This window comes from Portunus trituberculatus, chromosome 35 (genome assembly GCF_017591435.1).
Source record: "Portunus trituberculatus isolate SZX2019 chromosome 35, ASM1759143v1, whole genome shotgun sequence".
NCBI lineage: Eukaryota > Metazoa > Arthropoda > Malacostraca > Decapoda > Portunidae > Portunus > Portunus trituberculatus.
Window position 1 is genome coordinate 11,453,426 of NC_059289.1, and position 20,000 is coordinate 11,473,425.

Consider the following 20,000-nt stretch of genomic DNA (forward strand, 5'->3'; position numbering starts at 1 on the left):
CGTTGCTACGTCTTCTTGTAGAGTGTGGTAGTAATCGTGTGTCTTCAGCTCGATGTATGATTCTCCGTTTCCGAATCTTGTCACTCCTTCGTCTCTGTAGTATGTTGTCACGTCTTCCGGTAGTGTGTGATAATAATCGTGTGTCTTTAGCTCGATGTACGATTCTCCGTTTTCGAATCTTATTATGCCTTCATCTGCTTCCTCCTCTCTTATCATCTTAGATGCATCAATCACTGGTTTTTCGTTCTCCGTCTTTGACTGTTCTTCATCTTCGATAGACATTTCCGCTCTCCTCGCCATGTGTGTCTGTGTTGTCTCACACTTGAGCCTCGCCTCCTCCTCCATCACCGCCTCTTCACTCGGTGTCATCTCGTCGCTCATGTCCTTGACCAACACACCCGATGCCGCCGCTGCTGTAGCCTCTTCCTCCTCGCCGCTACTCATCTCACTTTTCAAAGAAGTTGTTGACAAGTATAAGGCTTAGGAAGCTAAGACGCGTTGACACCAGGTGAAGTTATTGCCGGTCTCAACTTAGAGGTTCCTTGCAAGAGAAAGCATACAGAGGACAACAAACCCTGAGCCTCCTGGTGTATGCACAAGTCTTTTTTTTTTAACCAGATCCACTAATATTATTTCAATTACTGGTGCCTTGATTCCTGTTGTTTCGTGAATTAAGAATAATCCCTTGATGGTGTTTCCTGTTTGCAGGTATAGTGGATAGGTGAAATTCTCTACTCTCAAGCTCCTTTGGCCAGGAATTCTCTTTTCATATTTATTTTTTGTTATAAGTAAAAAGAAAAAAACAAATATAATAAAAAACTTTTCCGGTTATTCAGAACTTAATCAATTTATGTTCTATAATGTCTTTCTTTTCTGTGGATATAATCAGTTAAGTACGTTGATTAACCCACTTATCCAACACTGTCATTTGCCTCTCTTGCTTCTTCTTCCGGTGCGCGGAGGCAAAGGGCGCGGCAAGGCGTGTCGTAGAGAGAAAAACGGGAGGCAGGGCGACCTACCACGAGCTCACTCTCACTCCCTCCCTCTCACGCGTCACTCAACACTCGTGGGAGGGATGCAACCTTGACCACCTGGCTAGTACTTCCAGGGAATAACGCTGACATGAATAAGAAAGCTCCATCACACGAGGAAAGACTTGAAGAAACACAGCTGACGGGGAGTGTACAAGCGCAGGACACACGCACCGACGAGCACTGACTCCCACATGCCGGTTATACTACCCTGCACTAGTCTATCGCTATCAGTTATCACCAAACCAGAGCATAAACCCCTTCAATACTGAGACGCATCTTTACTATGATTTTGTGATATGATCAGATGACTGTATTTGCATTAGGAAGGGTCTATGGACGTCAAAAGATCAATGGCCATCTGGAGTCTTTACTATTTTAATCCCCACATAAGTTTCTGAAGCTGCATAAAATCGCAAAATAGTAACCAGAATGAAAACGAACAATCGGCACGGTACTGAAAAGGTAAACATTATGACCAATACTGTGGCCCTACCGCAGTGAAAGATCCCCTGCTGATGTGGTAACGTTACATCGCCTGATAACGTTATCTTACCTACACTGACTTGAGTAGAACGACTTAAATTCTTCGTTACAAGTAAAATCAGGCTAATTACATACATTGATCAACGTGACTATGAATTGAACACCTTTGCATGGTGATTAACTGTGTCTTTATAGTTTTGAATAGAAGTTTCTGTGTGTGTGTGTGTGTGTGTGTGTGTGTGTGTGTGTGTGTGTGTGTGTGTGTGTGTGTGTGTGTGTGTGTGTGTGTGTGGCACCATTGTTTCAGGTTTATCATATCTTGTCTTATCACGCAAACAAACCCACCTCGCATTCCATTTCATCTGCTCTCCCACTTTTTTTTCATCCATTCATGTATCATCCATCTTACCGCTGTCCTATACCATTATGTAGCCTCCTCCTCCTCCTCCTCCTCCTCTTTATTTCCTTTTTTTCTCTTAGAGCGACCATAATCGTCTCTCTCTCTCTCTCTCTCTCTCTCTCTCTCTCTCTCTCTCTCTCTCTCTCTCTCTCTCTCTCTCTCTCTCTCTCTCTCTCTCTCTCTCTCTCTCTCACACACACACACACACACACACACACACACACACACACACACACAAATTATCTCTGACCTGTGAGCCAAGTGTAAATGTCACTAAGGTAAGGCCTTGCAAAATCAACCGTGTGGGGAAGAGAGAGACGAGAGAGAGAGAGAGAGAGAGAGAGAGAGAGAGAGAGAGAGAGAGAGAGAGACATAGTCTACCTAAGCGCTCCTTGACTCCTCTCAAAATGAGTTGCCTCCTCTCTGTCAACAGAGAGAGAGAGAGAGAGAGAGAGAGAGAGAGAGAGAGAGAGAGAGAGAGAGAGAGATAAGCGTGTGTGCATGTGTTAGATATCTTATTACTGGCTGTATTAATTATATTTCTTTTAATTTCACTAACTACACTAGAGAGCGAGACAAAGGAAGTAAATAATGCACACGAGTGAAATGCCACACACACACACACACACACACACACACACACACACACACACACACACAAAGAATCATTTATGCCAAAAATCAATAAAGAACTAAAAATATACGAGCTCTGATCGAAACTAAGTAAACCCAATAAATTAATAAGTGAATAGTCTTCTTATTTTATTCATACATTTGAGTCCATTTATCCTTCCTCTCACTTGCCTTCATCATCTCTCCTCCTCCCTTCGTCTCCCCTCCTTCACTTTTCGTGTTTTAATTAAAGTAATCAAACACCTCACCATTGGAAACACTGCAACATCTTCATTCTCTCTCTCTCTCTCTCTCTCTCTCTCTCTCTCTCTCTCTCTCTCTCTCTCTCTCTCTCTCACTTATCTGCTTTCAGGAACACAAAGGGCCAGCAATCTCACCTGGAAAGAGAAAAGAAGTACATTAATTCACACACAGGAAAAAGAACAATAAAGAAAATTAAAGATAAAAAAAATAAAATGGATATGTGAATCGTTAAAAAGTAGGAATTCATTAGAGGGTTTATCATAGTTATTTATCGTGATTATGTTATTACCTATTTGAATTTTTGTTATTTTTGTATTAAAGATTTTATTGCTCTCATGTGGGTAGATGCTCAGTAAGGCCCTTGCTTTGTGGACTGGAAGCAATGAAATTATAAGTGTCTGCGCGTATTGATTGGTAATTGTGTCTTTTTTTCCTTCTTGTGTTGTGCTTCTTGTCTTGGTAAGGTCGCTGTGGTTTTCCGTGGTAGTGGTGTGTGGTTTAATATCCTCAGTATAAGAACGTATTTTAATTTTTATTATGAATTTTGTGTATGATTTGTCGACTTTTTTTTTTTTTACATTAGGAAGGTGAGAAGATTAATGGAAAGAGTCTTCACTATTTTAACCTCTCGAGTACTAAGATGCATTTTTATCGTGAACTTTGTGTATAATTTGACGATTTCATTTACATTAGGAAAGGTCTATGGAGGTAAGGAGATTAATGGCTAGAGTCTTCAATATTTTAACCTATTCAGTATTAGGATACATTTTTATCATGAATTTTGTGTATGATTTGACGATTGTATTTAGATCACGTAGAGTGTTAATAGCCAGAATCTTCTCTATTTTAATCCACCATATAAGTTTATAAAGCTGTATAAATAGCCAAATAGTAAGCAGAATGAATATGAAAACGCGTCATGATCTTGAAGGGGTTAAAAGTAATTATAGTGACGGTAGTAATAGCAGTGCTGATGATGAAGGTGGAATGTAGTGTGGCGTTGATAGTAATTATTGTGCTAGTGGTGGTGGTGATGGTGGTAGTGGTGGTGAAGGTGGCGGCGGTGTTGGTATTGAGAATATGCGACCCCGTATGAACTTGGGAAAATTTTAAGGAGTGGAGGAGGAGGAGGAGGAGGAGGAGGAGGAGGAGGAGGAGGAGGAGGAGGAGGGGAAGAGGAGGAGGAGGAGGAGGAGGGAGAAAGGGGAGGAAATGGTGGTGGTGGTAATGCTCTCGCAAAATCCAAATAAATTCGAGCCCCGTGCACGGAAAAAAAGGGTCAGGGGTCAAGGCGCGAGGTCAGGACGAGGGCGTGACGTCAGGGGCCCCTTTGTTGTGAGAGAGAGAGAGAGAGAGAGAGAGAGAGATCACGTAAGTCAGGTCAGACCATATTACAGCCTTTAATACCAATCTTCCTCCTTTTATCTTTCTTTTCCTCCTCCATTCTTTCTATCATTCTTCTCTTACCTCCTCCTTCTCCTTTTCCTCCTCCTCCTCCTCCTTCTCTTCCCCAGTTAAAATCAATATTAACTACCATTATCATCATCAGAATTATTATTATCACCATCATTATCATTATTTTCTTCTGCTACCTCCTCCTCCTCCTCCTCCTCCTCCTCCTCCTCCTCCTCCGCCTCCTCCTCCTTTCCCCTTTCGCATGCCGGACGTGGGAGGGGAACAGAAGGAGTGTTCCCAGATCTCTATTCAACCCCTCCTCCTCCTCCTCCTCCTCCTCCTCCTCCTCCTCCTTCCTCCTTCTCCTCCTTCTCCTTCTCCTCTTCCCAGCAAGACTCTATCGAGGTTCTTCGCTATTATCTCCGTCTGCAGTGCTACCAACGATCAGATGTGAAGATCGTCAGTGTTACCAACAGGCACATAACGGGGTGCCCTTCACTGCCTCTGCCTCTCCGGAAGTAAGAAATTGGCAATGATGAAAGCCGGTCGGAGAGGTAGGAGGCGAGTGGCGTCTGTCTGGCAACACTTAGTTATCCCGGAGAGAGAGAGAGAGAGAGAGAGAGAGAGAGAGAGAGAGAGAGAGAGAGAGAGAGAGAGAGAGAGAGAGAGATATTGGTGTTGGAATATTCGGTTACATAATATTCTCTCTCTCTCTCTCTCTCTCTCTCTCTCTCTCTCTCTCTCTCTCTCTCTCTCTCTATCTATCTATCTATATCTTATCAAAGTTTGCAACGAGAAAATGGACACGATTCTTCTCGTCTTTCGCTTTTACATAGAGGAAAATTTGATACAATGATGAGAGAGAGAGAGAGAGAGAGAGAGAGAGAGAGAGAGAGAGAGAGAGAGAGAGAGAGAGAGAGACACGTGGTGCTTGCATGTGCCCATACTGTCTCTATTTATCTCTTTAACCACATGGGCATAGAGCCAATTCTCCCCCTCCCTCTCCCTCTCCCCCTCCCCCATCCTTTATTCGCTGGTCAAACGGGGAGAAGGTGACAGTCTGGCAAACACTCCCCCCATGCCCAATTTTCCCACTCCCTACACGCTCATAATCTCCTTTTCCTTCCTTTACCCTCCCTTTCGTTTATACTCCCCTCACTCCCCATTTTTCCCTCTCTTTTTTATGCAGGGGAAAACCAGCTAAGGGCAACAAAATATAAAAAAAGGCCCACTTGAAATGCTGGTTCCCGTAAAGAATAGTGAAAAATTAGCCAAAATTCATGCTTATAATCTCTTCCCCCCTCTTTTTATACTCTTGTGTATGTTCATTTTCACCTTGTATTGCTTCCTTTCATTCTTTCCCTCATCATGTTTGCTCCCTTCCCACATTTCATTGTTAGTGTTTTTCTTTCTATTTTTCTTCACTTCTACACTTCCCATTATCTTCTCTATCTGCGCAAAGTTTTCATTTCCACCGTGCAAGTCATATATGGATACAAATGATGTAGAAAACTAAGGATCAGGATTGGGTATTATTTAGTTTGCCCTGCTTTATTTTTTATTTTTAGATTTCCAACCTGCAGTGATTCTTAAGTAGAGGGAAATCTGATCTCATTCGATTTCCCTATAGAATTAATTGTCTTGTTGGTATTGCATTCTAGTAACGTGTATCCTAAGAAAGTTTTGTTTTACGGTGGGTGTTATCAAAGGAATGACGTGTAATTCTAACAGGTTCCATCTTGGACGCCATTCACTCCTGTAGTACTGGAACGCATTTTTACCACGAGTTTTGGTTGTGATTAGACGATTTTACTAACATTAGGAAGGATCTATGGAGGTCAGAAGATTAATGGCCAGAGTCTTCATTATTATAATCCCCAACATTAAGTTTCTAAAGCTGTATAAAATCGCCAAATAGTCAGCAAAATAAATATGAAAGCGCATCAGAGTACGAAAGGGGTCAATTCTAAGGAGTAGCTACCTTTCTTAGGAGATTTCTGTTTTACACTCGTCTATTCCCAAGTCTTATCTCTTCTTTTCTCTATCAACACCTATCTAACTCTCACTGTCACACTCACTGCCTCGCCTCTCCTCCACACACACCCATACTTTGCCCATGGTCACTCGAGGGACACTAAAGTCAGTTATTGGGCCGAAGTAATAGCAAACTTCCAGACCAGACTCATTTCTCGTGCTGACGTCAGGAAGGAGGAGGAGGAGGAGGAGGAGGAGGAGGAGGAGTAAATAACGAGATTAATGTGACGTCATTCTTGTGGGCGTTACGTCACAGTGTTGCATGTATTTTTTTTTCTTTCATGATTAAAGTTGTTTGTACCGATTTTACTCCTGCAACAGTCCGCGCCACACACTAGTAATTATTATGATTTATACATATCTTTGGACCACTTCTTAATGCTCATAGATTCTTATGTACACAGGTTTGTGGTCAATAAAGTATCTATCTATGCACAACAGTTCCATGTATGTGTATGTATGTATGAATGTATATGTGACCAATATTGATATCTTAATCCCTTCAGTATATATCATTACGGATTTTCATATTCATTCTGCTGACTATTTGGTGGTTTTATACAACTTCAGAAACTCATGTGAGGGATTAAAATAGTGAAGACTGTGGCCATTCATCTTCTGATCTCCATAGACCCTTCCTAATGGCAATAAAATGGTCTAATTGTACACAAATCTCAAGGTAAAAATGTTTCCCACTACTGAAGGGGTTAAGATGACATGCAGCTCTTCTTGCAATCTAAATATAGACTGAGATAGATCCATACATAAGATACCGTGTTTTCTTATGCATTACCGGGATTGCTTGAGAAGGAATTATAAAAAGCACATGAATATTGATGAATGAACTAAGCACTTGGGTAGCATCATTAAACAGGCAAGTAGGCAGTAGTGATATTTGTGTAGTGGTAATTGTTGGTTGTGTTGGCGGTGATGTTGGTAACGTCAGTAGGCTTGGTGGTAAAAAGTGGTGGTGGTGGTGGTGGTAGTGTTCTTGGTGGGTGGGTGGTTTAAAGGAGAGGCGTTGTAGTGTGTTGTGGGGGTGTTGTGTGGCTAACGTTACAGTGCGGGGACAAGGGAGTGGGTAGTTATAAATGTGTTGGGTGTTGGGTGAAGGTACAGGCGTGGAATAGCATAGACTTAGAGAGAGAGAGAGAGAGAGAGAGACTAACACTCAAACGGACAGAAAGACAACAGCAATTTCGTAATGTCAGGAGCGAGCCAAGAAAAAGCTCTCCCGTTGCATAATAGTGCCATGTATCCCTTCAAGCGTTCCCCAGTGTCCCTGCCAGCTGAATCAGAGGACAGAGGAGACGGGCGAGGTAAGAGCCAGGGTACAGGTTAGCAGGAGAAGCAAGGGAGGAGGGTGCGGTCTCGGGGAGGGCGTAAGGGATAAATCAGCCTGGGGAGGATGTTGTAGGTAAGGGAGGAGAGGAAAGGGGATGGATGGTTGGGAGGAGGAGGGTAGGGAAAGGTGGTATTTGGGAGGAGAGAGGGAAGGTCCAGCGTGGGTGCTTCGCAGAAGAATAGTCACGTCAACCTGAGAAACAGGCCAAGTTGTGGTCACGTCCGGTGGTTGTGAGGGAAAGGAAAATGGGACGAGAGAGAGAGAGAGAGAGAGAGAGAGAGAGAGAGAGAGAGAGAGAGAGAGAGAGAGAGAGAGAGAGAGAGAGAGAGAGAGAGAGAGAGAGAGAAAGTAAATAACAGTCGTGAAGGGAACAAACAAGAAGAAAACAAACATTCTTGACAAAAAGTTGAGGCGCATCTTTAGACTTTTACTCCCCGGCTTCGAACTTTCCTCACGCAACAGCCTGGAGTTTCAAGGGGATTTTAGTTCGTCATCTCCATGTGGCGGAGACCAAGCAACCCGAAACATCGAGCAGACGACGGAAGCGGCAAGAAACACATCGGGAGGGAGGAGAAGGGTAGAAAGGGACAAGGAGGAAAAGGAGGAGGTGGAGAAAGAAGTGGAGGAGAAAACATATATAATAGTGTTTGCATTGAAGGAAAAGAGCAATGATGTATAAGAAATTCCAATTAAAGTTGATGGAGAAGGTAGGATTAAAATGCAAAAATGTCTTGCGTATATTGAAAAAGAAAGATTAAACAGCAAATTGCAAAGAAAACGAAGACAGTTTAGAGAAGAAATGATAAGAACATAATAGTGGTTGTATTGAATAAAAGAAGGAAGATTAAACCCAGCCGAATTCTTGTCCTGACATACGAGAGTAATGATGCGTTTTATCTTCATAGCGTGCCTCGCCTGTTTATCTGTCCCGAGTGAGGGTTTGCCTGGGCCCCACGAGGTTGCAAGGTCGTGATATCCAGAAGGCTTAACCTCTTCAATAATAGGACGCATTTTAATATGCATTCTGCTTACTATTTAGTTATTTTTATACAGCTTCAAAAACTTGCGTGGAGGTTAGAATAGTGAAGAACTCTGGCCATTAAACTTTTGACCTCCATAGATCCTTCCTAATGTAAATAAGAGTCTTCTAGGTTTAAAAGTATTTTGAGCCATATTCAGAAACGCTTCCCTCTCTCACCGTGACCATTTTCAAAGCCAACAGACAATTAACCATATTCTAAAGAGTATTTTTCCTGTTCATAATGCAGAAAATTTGTTAACATGTCACTGGAATTACAGAAACACCCTTTAAAACCCGTGTCACTTCAACTAGTGCCTTTTGAAAATAATGAAGGTGTGGCGCGGAAGTGTTTCAGAATACGTACCTACGTCTTAGCAAAGGAGAAACATAGAAACATCCATAAGAACTTCACTAATTACCGCTGCGACTTATGAAAATGTTTTTAAATGAAAAGAAAGAAGCGTTTGAGAATACGGCCCTACTGTAGCTGTGGTGTACGGGACAGTGCAGTAGTGAGCTAAATGTCACGTAAAGGATTGATTGATTCAGTGGGTTATGTGGAAGCTTTATGTAAGAAATATGTAAACACTTGAACACATTACATTAAAACTTAATCTTGTGTAAATATATTGGAATATGTATTAGGTCTATTGCAGTAAACAAATGCTGTGGACAGTATGAGAAAATTATTAGGGAAGTAAACAATAAAAAATGAACACGCGTGAATGAATCAGACTAGCTCGACAAACAGGTAGAGAGTTTGGCAGATGTAGGAGTGTTGGTTGTGGCGGGGCGGGGGCGAGACACCACGTCCCTGGCTGTCTATTTTAGTGGTAGTGTGTAATGGTGGCTAACTTTTTACTTCTCGGATAATTATTTTCTTTCCCATTATTATTTTGAACAAATCTTTAGAGACATTTCTTTATACTACAGGTTCTCATGTTGTTCTGTAGCCAAGAAAAAGGAAAAAAAAAATTAACTTCACGTTCTTTCTGTTTTCTCTATCTATGCATTTTTGCTGGGTTATAGATATTAGAAAATATAAATAGATCAATCAATAAACGTCCATAGCAGTGAAGGTCGAATATTGAAGTACACACACACACACACACACACACACACACACACACACACACACACACACACACACACACACACACACAAATGAATGATGTCGACGAATCATCTCAAAAACCGGTAGTGTTTGGTTGTGGGCAGTACTGGACACCATTCTTGACCACTCGAGTCACTCACTTGTACCTCACCTAACTGGCAAGAACACCTGCCCAAATTCATCCCATGTGCCCCTTTCTCTGTCGACCCTCTTCCATAATGACTAACTCAGAAAGGAAGGCAATTCACCACACACGATTTGGCATGTGTCAAGTAACGAACACCACTTTATAACTACCCACAACTATCTATCTTACCTTTCCTTGCGCGTCTAGAGCCATGCTGCGGTGGTTGGTATGTTGCCGTGGCGTGCCCTGACTAGCGGGCCCCGACGGACGCCACAAAACTATGCTGCACTGAGACCCAGGCAGCCGTTCCTCACATACAGTCAGCCTCTGGTATGCCTCTAGACTGGTATTCCCATTGCGGGCATTCTAGCGTCACTTTTTCTTTCCCACTCAATTATTCTTGTACCACGTCTGCCACCGGGTACGTTCGAGACACGTAATGAGGGAATGTGTGGTCCCCCAGCGCAGGTATTGGAAGTTTTAAAGAAGGAAGAAAGGAAGGAAAGACGGAAGGAGGTGCATTCAGTCCCGTAACGTTAGAATTGCCTCCTGGTTTACTTCAGTCTCCGGAGATGAAAAGTCGAGACACTGAACTTGTCTAATGGAGAAGATAGGAGGTGAAGTACGGAAACTTTTGTGAAGAGAGAGAGAGAGAGAGAGAGAGAGAGAGAGAGAGAGAGAGTCGAATAAATAAACAGGATGACACACGGAACCGAGGAAAGAAGAGGAACGGAAATAACAACAATGTTTTCACTGCACAGTTAACGTTTTTCTTCCTTACTTTCTCTTTACATCAAGGAACGCGAAGTGCACTGCACGAGTAACACACAAACGCCTTTCTCCTCCCTCCTCTTGCTTTGGTCTGTGGGCGGAGGGTGTTTGGACAGACCCGAGGGAGACGCTAAACACGGCACCGTCCTGAGCAACTGTTATGAGTAAACTGAACCAACGTAGTCTTGTCCTTCGCTCAACACTGCACAAGACTGCCACTCTTTTCGACTCATTGGCTTCCTGTTCACTCTGTGGAATTTTCTGAAGGTGTGTGAAGGATAAAAGGGCATCAGTGAGAAGTGACAGCGAGGTAAGATGGTATATTAAAATTGAAGTATTTGTCCCTAATATGGTGTAAGTTACTGTAAGATCAAAGAGCTGTCACTGATTAAGATAACGTGTAGAGATAAGATGAAGGTGTATAGGATGATTGACAGGTAAAGGCCATGCAGGTGGCAGATAACGGGAGTCTTTTCAGGTACAGGTCATACATATTACAAATAATGACATGGTTTTACAAGACATGTTTTGTATGTCACAAGTAAATCCAGGTAACGTAAAGCACAGGGTTATTCTAAAGGCAGAGGTCATGCAGGTTACAGGTAAAATCACGGTATAAGGTTCGGGTTATGGGATACAGTCTGCGGTCTGAGTCGCGGACACCAAGGCAGGACAGCAGTGATACAATACCGATGATACAATAGCACACTTAGCTCTCAGGTTACACAGACTTGCTATCGAATCACACACTCCACGAGCCAAGGGTAGTGTGGAGCCATTGACGTGAAGCAACATAGTACAGGAAAACACACACACACACAAACACACACACACACACACACCAGCAATCTTATCACGCCGGAACACACTACCAGAAAGCCACACCTACACCGCTATGGAGACGAGGACACACCCACACAACATCCCACCCACTGGGATTGCTTAGCACCACAACACACGCACCAGGGAGTACCAATAGCACGCCACTGAGGTACGGCGACACGAGAACACTCAGATATACAACATGCACTTGCAGTATTACGAAAAGCACACGAGGGAACACAAGTAGGACACCGGACACAAGAGCGCTCAGTACACATAGCACATAGCGAAGTGCAGTGAAGTATAGGAGACACCAACACCAAGGCAAGCCAAACAGGATACATGCGGCCATAACACCATCGTGAGCTGTTCTTGTTGCTCAACACACGTATTTACACAGCAGCATACGAATTGGACACTAGCTCCGAGACACACCGCTAAGCACTGGCGCCTCAAGCAGACAGAGAACAGGTAGGAGGCGGGAGGAAGCAGGAGGGGGCGGGCCAAGGTCACACACAGGTAGAGAGAGGGCGCAGGTGGAGGTAGTGGGAAGGAGAGGGTGTTGGGAGCCCCGCGCGACACCGGCCTAACCGCTCAACTGGCCCGCCGCCCGCCCATTGTGGTGATGGTGGTGGCAGTGGTGGAGAGAGTGGTAGAGGTAGTGGTCACGTGCCCCTCCTCCTCCTCTGCCTCCCCCTCCTCCTCTTCTTCCTCTTCCTCCTCTACGCTAGTATTGCTAACCCTACTACCTCCACGTATCCTTTCACTCTTACTACTACTACTACTATTATTGTTCTTACTACTATTACTATTATATTGTCACTATGATAATACCAAAATTGCTAAAAGTAAAAGTTGCTTCTCAGTATTTTCCAAAGATGGTGTTTGTATATACCGGTTCGTCTACTTTCTTTTAGTCTTTTATTCACCATCTGTTTGTCCGTTTGTTTGCTTGCCTGTCTGGTTCTCTGTTTGTGTGTAGCTCCATTCATCTGTCTCTGTCTGTCTATACCATTACTGTAAGAAAAAAAAGTACAGTTGTCCTTTTTATCCTCTCTGCAAAAAAAGATCATGTTTTATTGCCTGTGGTACACTTTGCTTTAGTTTATCTTTGGCCTGTATTCTGAAACGCTTTCCTCTCTCACCATCACTATTTTCAGAGGCTCTAATTGAGGATATTCGTGATTTTAATGGCATTTTTATGATTCTAGTGATGAATTAGCAAGATTACTCGTTAATCACAAGGAGAAACTGTCTTGAAAATATAGCTAGCTGTCTCTGTGGCCTTGGAAAATTGTCGTGGTGAGAGAGAAACGTTTTTTTCTGAATATGGGCTATGTGTGTACGTTTACCTATATCCATCACCTTGTTTGCTGGTCTGTCATGTTTGCCCGACTGTCTATCGATTGCTTGCGAGGCTTGACTTGTCTTGTACGTGTGTGTGTGTGTGTGTGTGTGTGTGTGTGTGTGTGTGTGTGTGTGTGTGTGTGTGTGTGTGTGTGTGTGTGTTTCACCTGAGTTAACTTATTTAATAAGAATGAATATATTTACATACATTTGATCGAAATCTTATGTATGAGTAAGTAGGTTTGGGACGTCAGACCTCATGTTGTGTGTGTGTGTGTGTGTGTGTGTGTGTGTGTGTGTGTGTGTGTGTGTGTGTGTGTGTGTGTGTGCTGAGAAAAGTTATAACGGGAATGACAGCCTGAGGAATACATAATGAGAGAGAGAGAGAGAGAGAGAGAGAGAGAGGGTGTTACAAGCATGGACATGGATGACTTAACAATGCAACTTTTTTTTTTCAAACTTTTCCCAGCATTCTTTTCCCGCACATGCCTTCACCACCACCACCACCACTACCACCACCACCATCACGACCACGACCACGACCACGACCACCACCACCTCCACCACCACCACTACCACCACCACCATTGCCAGCTAGCCAAAACCGACAGCAGCCTTCACACTTCCCACACAGCCACCACCACCATGACCACGATCACCACTGTACATTCACACGGTCTAGGAATTGGCGCTTTCACCTCCACCTCTTGATATCACTCCTTATCTATTCCCTTCCCAGATTACCTTCATTACTTCTCTCGTCAATATCCAGTTCAGATTTCAAAAAAGGAAGTGTATATAGTTTTCCTATTATTTCGAAATCTTTTGAGGTTATTGACTAGTTTGTATCTATGGTTACTGTTTACTGATTGATGATTCGATTAGTTTTAAATTGTCTATGGTAGCAAACATGATCATGGTGTTTGCTTCTCTTATTGGCTCTTTCTCCTCCTTCACTCCCTCAAGTCTCGTGTGGTAAATGTTGGTTACTATGCTGTGGTACACATAAGGGAAATATTTACCAGAGAGAGAGAGAGAGAGAGTTTGTGTGTTTGTGAGTGTGTGTGTGTGTGTGTGTGTGTGTGTGTGTGTGTGTGTGTGTGTGTGTGTGTGTGTGTGTGTGTGTGTGTGTGTGTGTGATGAGAGAAAATGTATGTTTTCAGGTACAATATGGCAAATGTGAGTAATGCTGATGAAATAACACGAAGTTCATCAAACCAAGACTATTAATAAATCAAGCATGGAATTTGTCTAACACAGCGCCGGGAGACAGATGAGGCAGGTGTCGTACTGCCTCCCACGCTGCCAGTTACGGTCGTGATGGCGGTGGTGGTGGTGGTGGTAGCAAAGGCCTGTATTCAGATACGCTTTGCTTTTTAACCACGACTATTTTCCAAGGCCACAGAGATGATTAGCAGGATTTATAAGAGTGTTTCTACAGTTAATAAGTGTATAAATCTTGTCACGCTGCCTCTAGAACCTTGAAAGCACCTTCAGAAACACGTGTAAACTTATATAGAACCTTCTGAAATAGTGGAGGTGAAGCACAGAATACAAGAATACGAGTCCAAACCATACGCAGAAACGAATTGCTTTTCTCACTACGGCAAATTTTCAAGTCCCCAGAGACGAGCAGCCGGGTTTTCAAGATAGTTCCTCTTTATAATACACTAGAAATGTAGCTAATTCATCACTAGAACCACAAAATAAACACCCTAAAAACCATGAGTATCTTCAGCTAGAGCCTTTGAAAATAGTCATGAGAGAGCAAAAAGAGTTCTAAATAGGAGACCAAGTACGGTATAGCATAGTGCGGTTGTCTGCCTGACGTACGAGCTATAAAAAAATCTTAATACTCGAACTTTATGACCGGCTGACACACACACACACACACACACATGAAATAAATAAGGGAGAGAAACATGCAATCAGGAAACAACACGCACTCCAACCAAAATGACGGAAGTAATGACAACAAAACCTTTTCCTTGAGTACGCATGACTGAGTGACAAATGGCGGTCAATTTAGGACTGACAAGCGAGAAGAAAGTAAAATAGAAAAAAAAACAGAGAGAGAGAGAGAGAGAGTAAAAAAGTAAAGCCAGACGACTCCACGAGAAAAACAGTTGCCATGCAGACTCAAAGACAAGGAGTGGGTGGGAATAGACGGGATTTCGGGATAAGCAAGAGTTTTTGGCCCTGAGAACACGCTAACGAGCTTGCATGCCCAAATCCTCCTCCTCCTCCTCCTCCTCCTCTTGTTTTATTTTTTCTACTTTTCCTCTTCTTTTTTTCTTCTTCTTTTCTTTTTCATCAACATTTTTTTCCTTCTCCTTCTTCTTCTTCTTTCTTCGTCGTCGTTGTCATCTTCCATCTCTCAAATTCTTCAAGTTTTTCTTTCCTCTTTCTTTCGTTATTTTCTTCTTCTTTTCTTCTTGTTCTTGTTCTTCTTCTTCTTCTTCTTCTTCTTCTTCTTCTTCTTCTTCTTCTTCTTCTTCTTCTTCTTCTTCTCCTCCTCCTCCTCCTCCTCCTCGAGCTTCTGTTGCTCTATCTCATTCTTTATTCTTACCCTTATTTTTTTCTTTTTCTTCGCTCCTTGTTTTGTTTTTTTCCCTTTATATATTTTTTTCATAATTTTCTCTGTCATCGCTTAATTAATTTACCATTTTGTTTCTATTTTTATTCCTCCCTAGTTTCTTAATTTTCATTCATATAAACATACTTTTTCCTTTCTTTTTTTTCTTTTCATTTTTTCGTGTTTGTCTTTCCCTCTTTCCTAATTCTGTTTCCGTTATTTTTTATTTCTAAGCTTAGTTCCCTTATTTTTTTTTTCGGGAACCTTGCATTTCCTCCCCGACTTCTTTCCATTCCCCCTTCTGTTGATCATTATGTTTATGTTCTTTTCCTCTTTTTCTCGAATTTTCCTCTCGTCTCCCTTACTCTCCCTCCCTCTTCGACTCCTCTCCTTGGTTCCTCCTCGGCAGACATCACGGTCAAGGATGCTAACGGAGGTGTGTCTTACTGAATTTCCATCTTTACTCAGTATATGATAACGATAACACACACACACACACACACACACACACACGTGGAAAAATTTAAGTATGTTTTTATTTTCTCTTAGGTGACGACCCATTCAAGGTGTGTGTGTGTGTGTGTGTGTGTGTGTGTGTGTGTGTGTTTCCGGGGGAGCAGTGTGTTGGCTCCGGAAGTAGGTCAGGTTAATGAGAGCCCTCACCTGCATAACACCTGTGGGTCGGCACCTTCCTCCTCTTCCCTCACTTCCTCATCTTCTTCTTCCTCTTCTCCAATCCAACCAAGTCTACATATGCCATCCCTTTATGCTACTTTTATTTTTTTCCCTTCTTTTTTTTTCTCATTCTGCGTTTGGCTTCCTCAAATTCTCTTCGGTTTCTATAATTTAACTTGTTTTTTTAGTATGATGTTAAGTTATATATTTTCATTGTTCTCTCTCTCTCTCTCTCTCTCTCTCTCTCTCTCTCTCTCTCTCTCTCTCTCTCACACACACACACACACACACACACTTACTTCCTCGCTATTATTACCACCATTATCTCGCTTCCTTCTATTTTCCTCTCACCTGTTCACCTGTGTACCGTTGACTAATTACCTCACAGACACGCCTCGCCCTTTCATTCTCACCTGTGCCGTGTATGTTCGGTTTGTCGATTGTTTATTGTTGTCTGTTCTGAATGTTCTCGTTGTGTCACTCTCTCTCTCTCTCTCTCTCTCTCTCTCTCTCTCTCTCTCTCTCTCTCTCTCTCTCTCTCTCCTGTTTGTAATTATTTGTCTGCAACTCTCTTCAGATTTTTGTTTTCTGCCTCTCTCTCTCTCTCTCTCTCTCTCTCTCTCTCTCTCTCTCTCTCTCTCTCTCTGTGTGTGTGTGTGTGTGTGTGTGTGTGTGTGTGTGTGTGTGTGTGTGTGTGTGTGTGTGTGTGTGTGTGTCGTTTTATCTCTTCATCTCGCTCCTATTCTCTCTGCAGTTCAGAGAAAACAACACGAATGAAATTCTTAGACTATGTGATGAGAAGAGCTTGTGTGTGTGTGTGTGTGTGTGTGTGTGTGTGTGTGTGTGTGTGTGTGTGTGTGTGTGTGTGTGTGTGTGTGTGTGTGTGTGTGTGTGTGTGTCGATAAGAGAAGGATCACTCACGCCTTACTACTTCAATTATTCAAGCAGATATCACATAACCTGCCTCTACTTAGCCAGCCTCTCTCTCTCTCTCTCTCTCTCACACAATTTTAACACACGCACGCACGCACGCACACACACACACACACACACACACACACACACACACACATGTAAGAAAAAGGTCTTTTGAATGTTATCGCTTTTAAGTATGTTTCAGCTTTCAGGATGATTACTTTGTGTGTGTGTGTGTGTGTGTGTGTGTGTGTGTGTGTGTGTGTGTGTGTGTGTGTGTGAGTGTGAGAGAGAGAGGTTGGGTGACTGGGTGTGCATATGAGCCATTTCTCTTAAGAACATAATAAAATAAGGAAAGCTACAAAAGGATGTCAGGCCTATACGTCCCTGCATGATCAAAGTTTCATTCTATCTATCATCCCCATCCATAAATTTGTCTAGTATTCTTTTAAAGCTCCCTATTGACTCAGCACTGACAACATGATTACTGATTCCTTTCTATTCATCAACCACTCCGTTAGAGAACCAGTTCCTTCCCATTTTTTTTCCTAAATCTGAATTTCTCAAGCTTAAACTCATTATTCCACGTTCTATCCTGGCTACTGATCCCAAGAACTTTGCTCGTGTCCCTTTTATTATAACACTTGTACCACTTAAATACTTCCATTAGGTCCCCTCTTAACCTACGTTTCTCTAAGGAATGTAAATTTATTTTCTTTAATCTCGCTTACAGTTTTGTCTCCAATACACACACACACACACACACACACACACACACACACACACACACACACACACGGCATAATCCGAACAACAATTTTTTATAGTATTTAAGTTAACTGTACATTTCAGTACAAATTATTCTCTCTCTCTCTCTCTCTCTCTCTCTCTCTCTCTCTCTCTCTCTCTCTCTCTCTCTCTCTCTCATTAAAATACAGTTTCTTTATCATTAAGATCACTTTTCCTACCTTCATTTTTCTCTAATTTTTACCTGGAAATTTCTAATTTTATTTGACGTTGCTTTCCTTTACTTATAATATTTCACCTTTATTTTGATAATTTTTGTCAGGTTTTCGTTTTAATTGCGTACAATTTTGAACTTTCCTATTCCTGATTTACCGAAGTTTCTCCTCATTTTCGCACGTTTTCTCATCCTCTTTTTCATCTTCCCACGTCTGTCTTCTTTATTCCATCCTAACGTGTATTTCCTCTTTCACTGTTTTATTTCTTTCATTTACTATCTCTGCAATTCTTCTCGTTCGTTTTATTTATTTTTTTTCTTTCCCACGTATCCTCACACTCTCTTTCTCCATGACGTTATTTTTACTGTGTTTTTCTCTTTGTCGCTCATCCTCATTTAGCTGTAAACTTTTTCATCTTCTTTCTCACCTAATTTCTGTGGTCTCGCTCTTCATTTTTCTGTCCTTCATCGTTCTCACTTAATTTTGTCTCACACTTATTTTTTTACCACGTCAGTTTAATCGCATGGACACGAAAAGTCCTTCTAGAAAAGTTAAAGAGAAAAATATGATGTAATTGTTGTTTTTTGTAGTAATAGTAGTAATAGTAGTAGTAGCAGTAGCAGTAGTAGTAGTAGTAGCAGCAGCAGTAGTTGTAGTAATACTAGTAGTTGTAGTAGTACCATTAGTAAAGGTAGCAGTACAAGTGGTAATGATCGTAATAATATATAAAGTTGTTTGTTGTCGTTATAGTTGTTTTTTTTTATAAGTAGCAGCTGCAGTAGTAGTGGTCATAGTATTTGGCTTTATTGTTTTTGTTATTTTAGTAGTAGCAGCATAAGTGGTGGTGGTGGTGGTGGTGATGGTGGTGGTAATATTTGACGTTAATAAAACTGTTGTTGGTGATGGAGGTGGTGGTGGTGACGGTGCTGTTGTTGTTGTAATAGTAGCATTGGGGACAGTCAACCCGTGCCACCGTTTTCCTTTTATAGTCCCAAGGCAAAACAAACGCTCCTTGTGACGTCACCCCTGCCACACGCCGTCCCTGAACTGTATCTGCTCTCTGATTGGTTATCGCCCTACATTCATCCGCCAATTACACTCGGGGAATGCCAATGACTAATACTGATAGGCAGCAGGTCAGCCCTTTCCTCCCTCTCCACTCACTACGTCATCAGCCTAAAATTATATTGTGTTCATACGTCCCTATATGAATACATAAATAATCCATCTTCTTCACGTTTTTTTCTTAAGTGTCAGAGGAAACGAACGGCCACTAAACCCATTCAATACTGAGACGCACTTTTACCATGTATGATTGGGCGATTTTAACTGCATTAGGAAGGGTCTATGGATGTCAACATTTTAATGCTCAGAGTCTTTACTATTTTAATCCCCACATAAGTTTTTGAAGCGTTATAAAATCGCCAAATAGTAACCAGAATGAATATGAAAAAATGTTTCCTGCCAATGAAAGAGTTAAGATTATAAAGAGAGAGAGAGAGAGAGAGAGAGAGAGAGAGAGAGAGAGACAAAGCATATAGTAAGACAAGCTGCAATAACTGTGGTGCGGTGGAGGGAAGAAGGCAAGAAGTGAGTGGTGCAAGGCGTGGCACAGACTGGGAGAAGGTGGGCAGGGGGACGAGAGAGGCGTGGGTGGGATGGATGGGGTGGGAGGAAGGTTACAGTAGGCGATCTGCAGCGAAGGCAAAGTGGGGTGGCTGGGAGGGCGTGGCAAGAGAGGCTGAGCAAAGGGAGAAGGGAGCGTGATGGGGGATGAGGCAGAGGTTACAGAGGCAGTGGAGTGTGATGCTGGGGTGTGGCTTGGCTGGGCTGTGATGCTGATCTGGGTGGGGAGTGGTGGGGTTACCTTGGTGGTGGTGGTAGGGAGTCTGATAGCTCGTGTAACTGCTCAGGGTTCGAAAGAGCATAAGTTGACCTGGAAATATATGAAAGCGGTCTCTTTGCCTTCCTCCTTTCCTGCATTCCCTTCCCCCTCTCCACCATCCCTCCCTCCTCCCCTGCCTCCCTTCGCCTCATCATTTCATACTTTAATTTCCTTCGGATACTCTCATGCATCTTCCAACTCTTCCTCACCACTCATCTA

The 20,000-nt window shown here is 42.5% G+C and overlaps 1 protein-coding gene and 1 long non-coding RNA gene across 7 annotated transcripts in view; one reads left to right on the top strand and one right to left on the bottom strand.

The window, feature by feature from the left end:
• LOC123513007 (serine/arginine repetitive matrix protein 2-like) overlaps positions 1-20,000 on the bottom strand; it is a 163,852-nt gene that overhangs the window by 25,829 nt on the left and 118,023 nt on the right. The gene's annotated exons all lie outside the window — the stretch shown is intronic.
• Positions 10,377-20,000, top strand: part of LOC123513012 — a 20,914-nt gene continuing 11,290 nt past the window's right edge. Inside the window, exon 1 of the long non-coding RNA XR_006677243.1 lies at positions 10,377-10,510. This is a non-coding gene — a long non-coding RNA (uncharacterized LOC123513012). The remainder of the gene's footprint in view (positions 10,511-20,000) is intronic.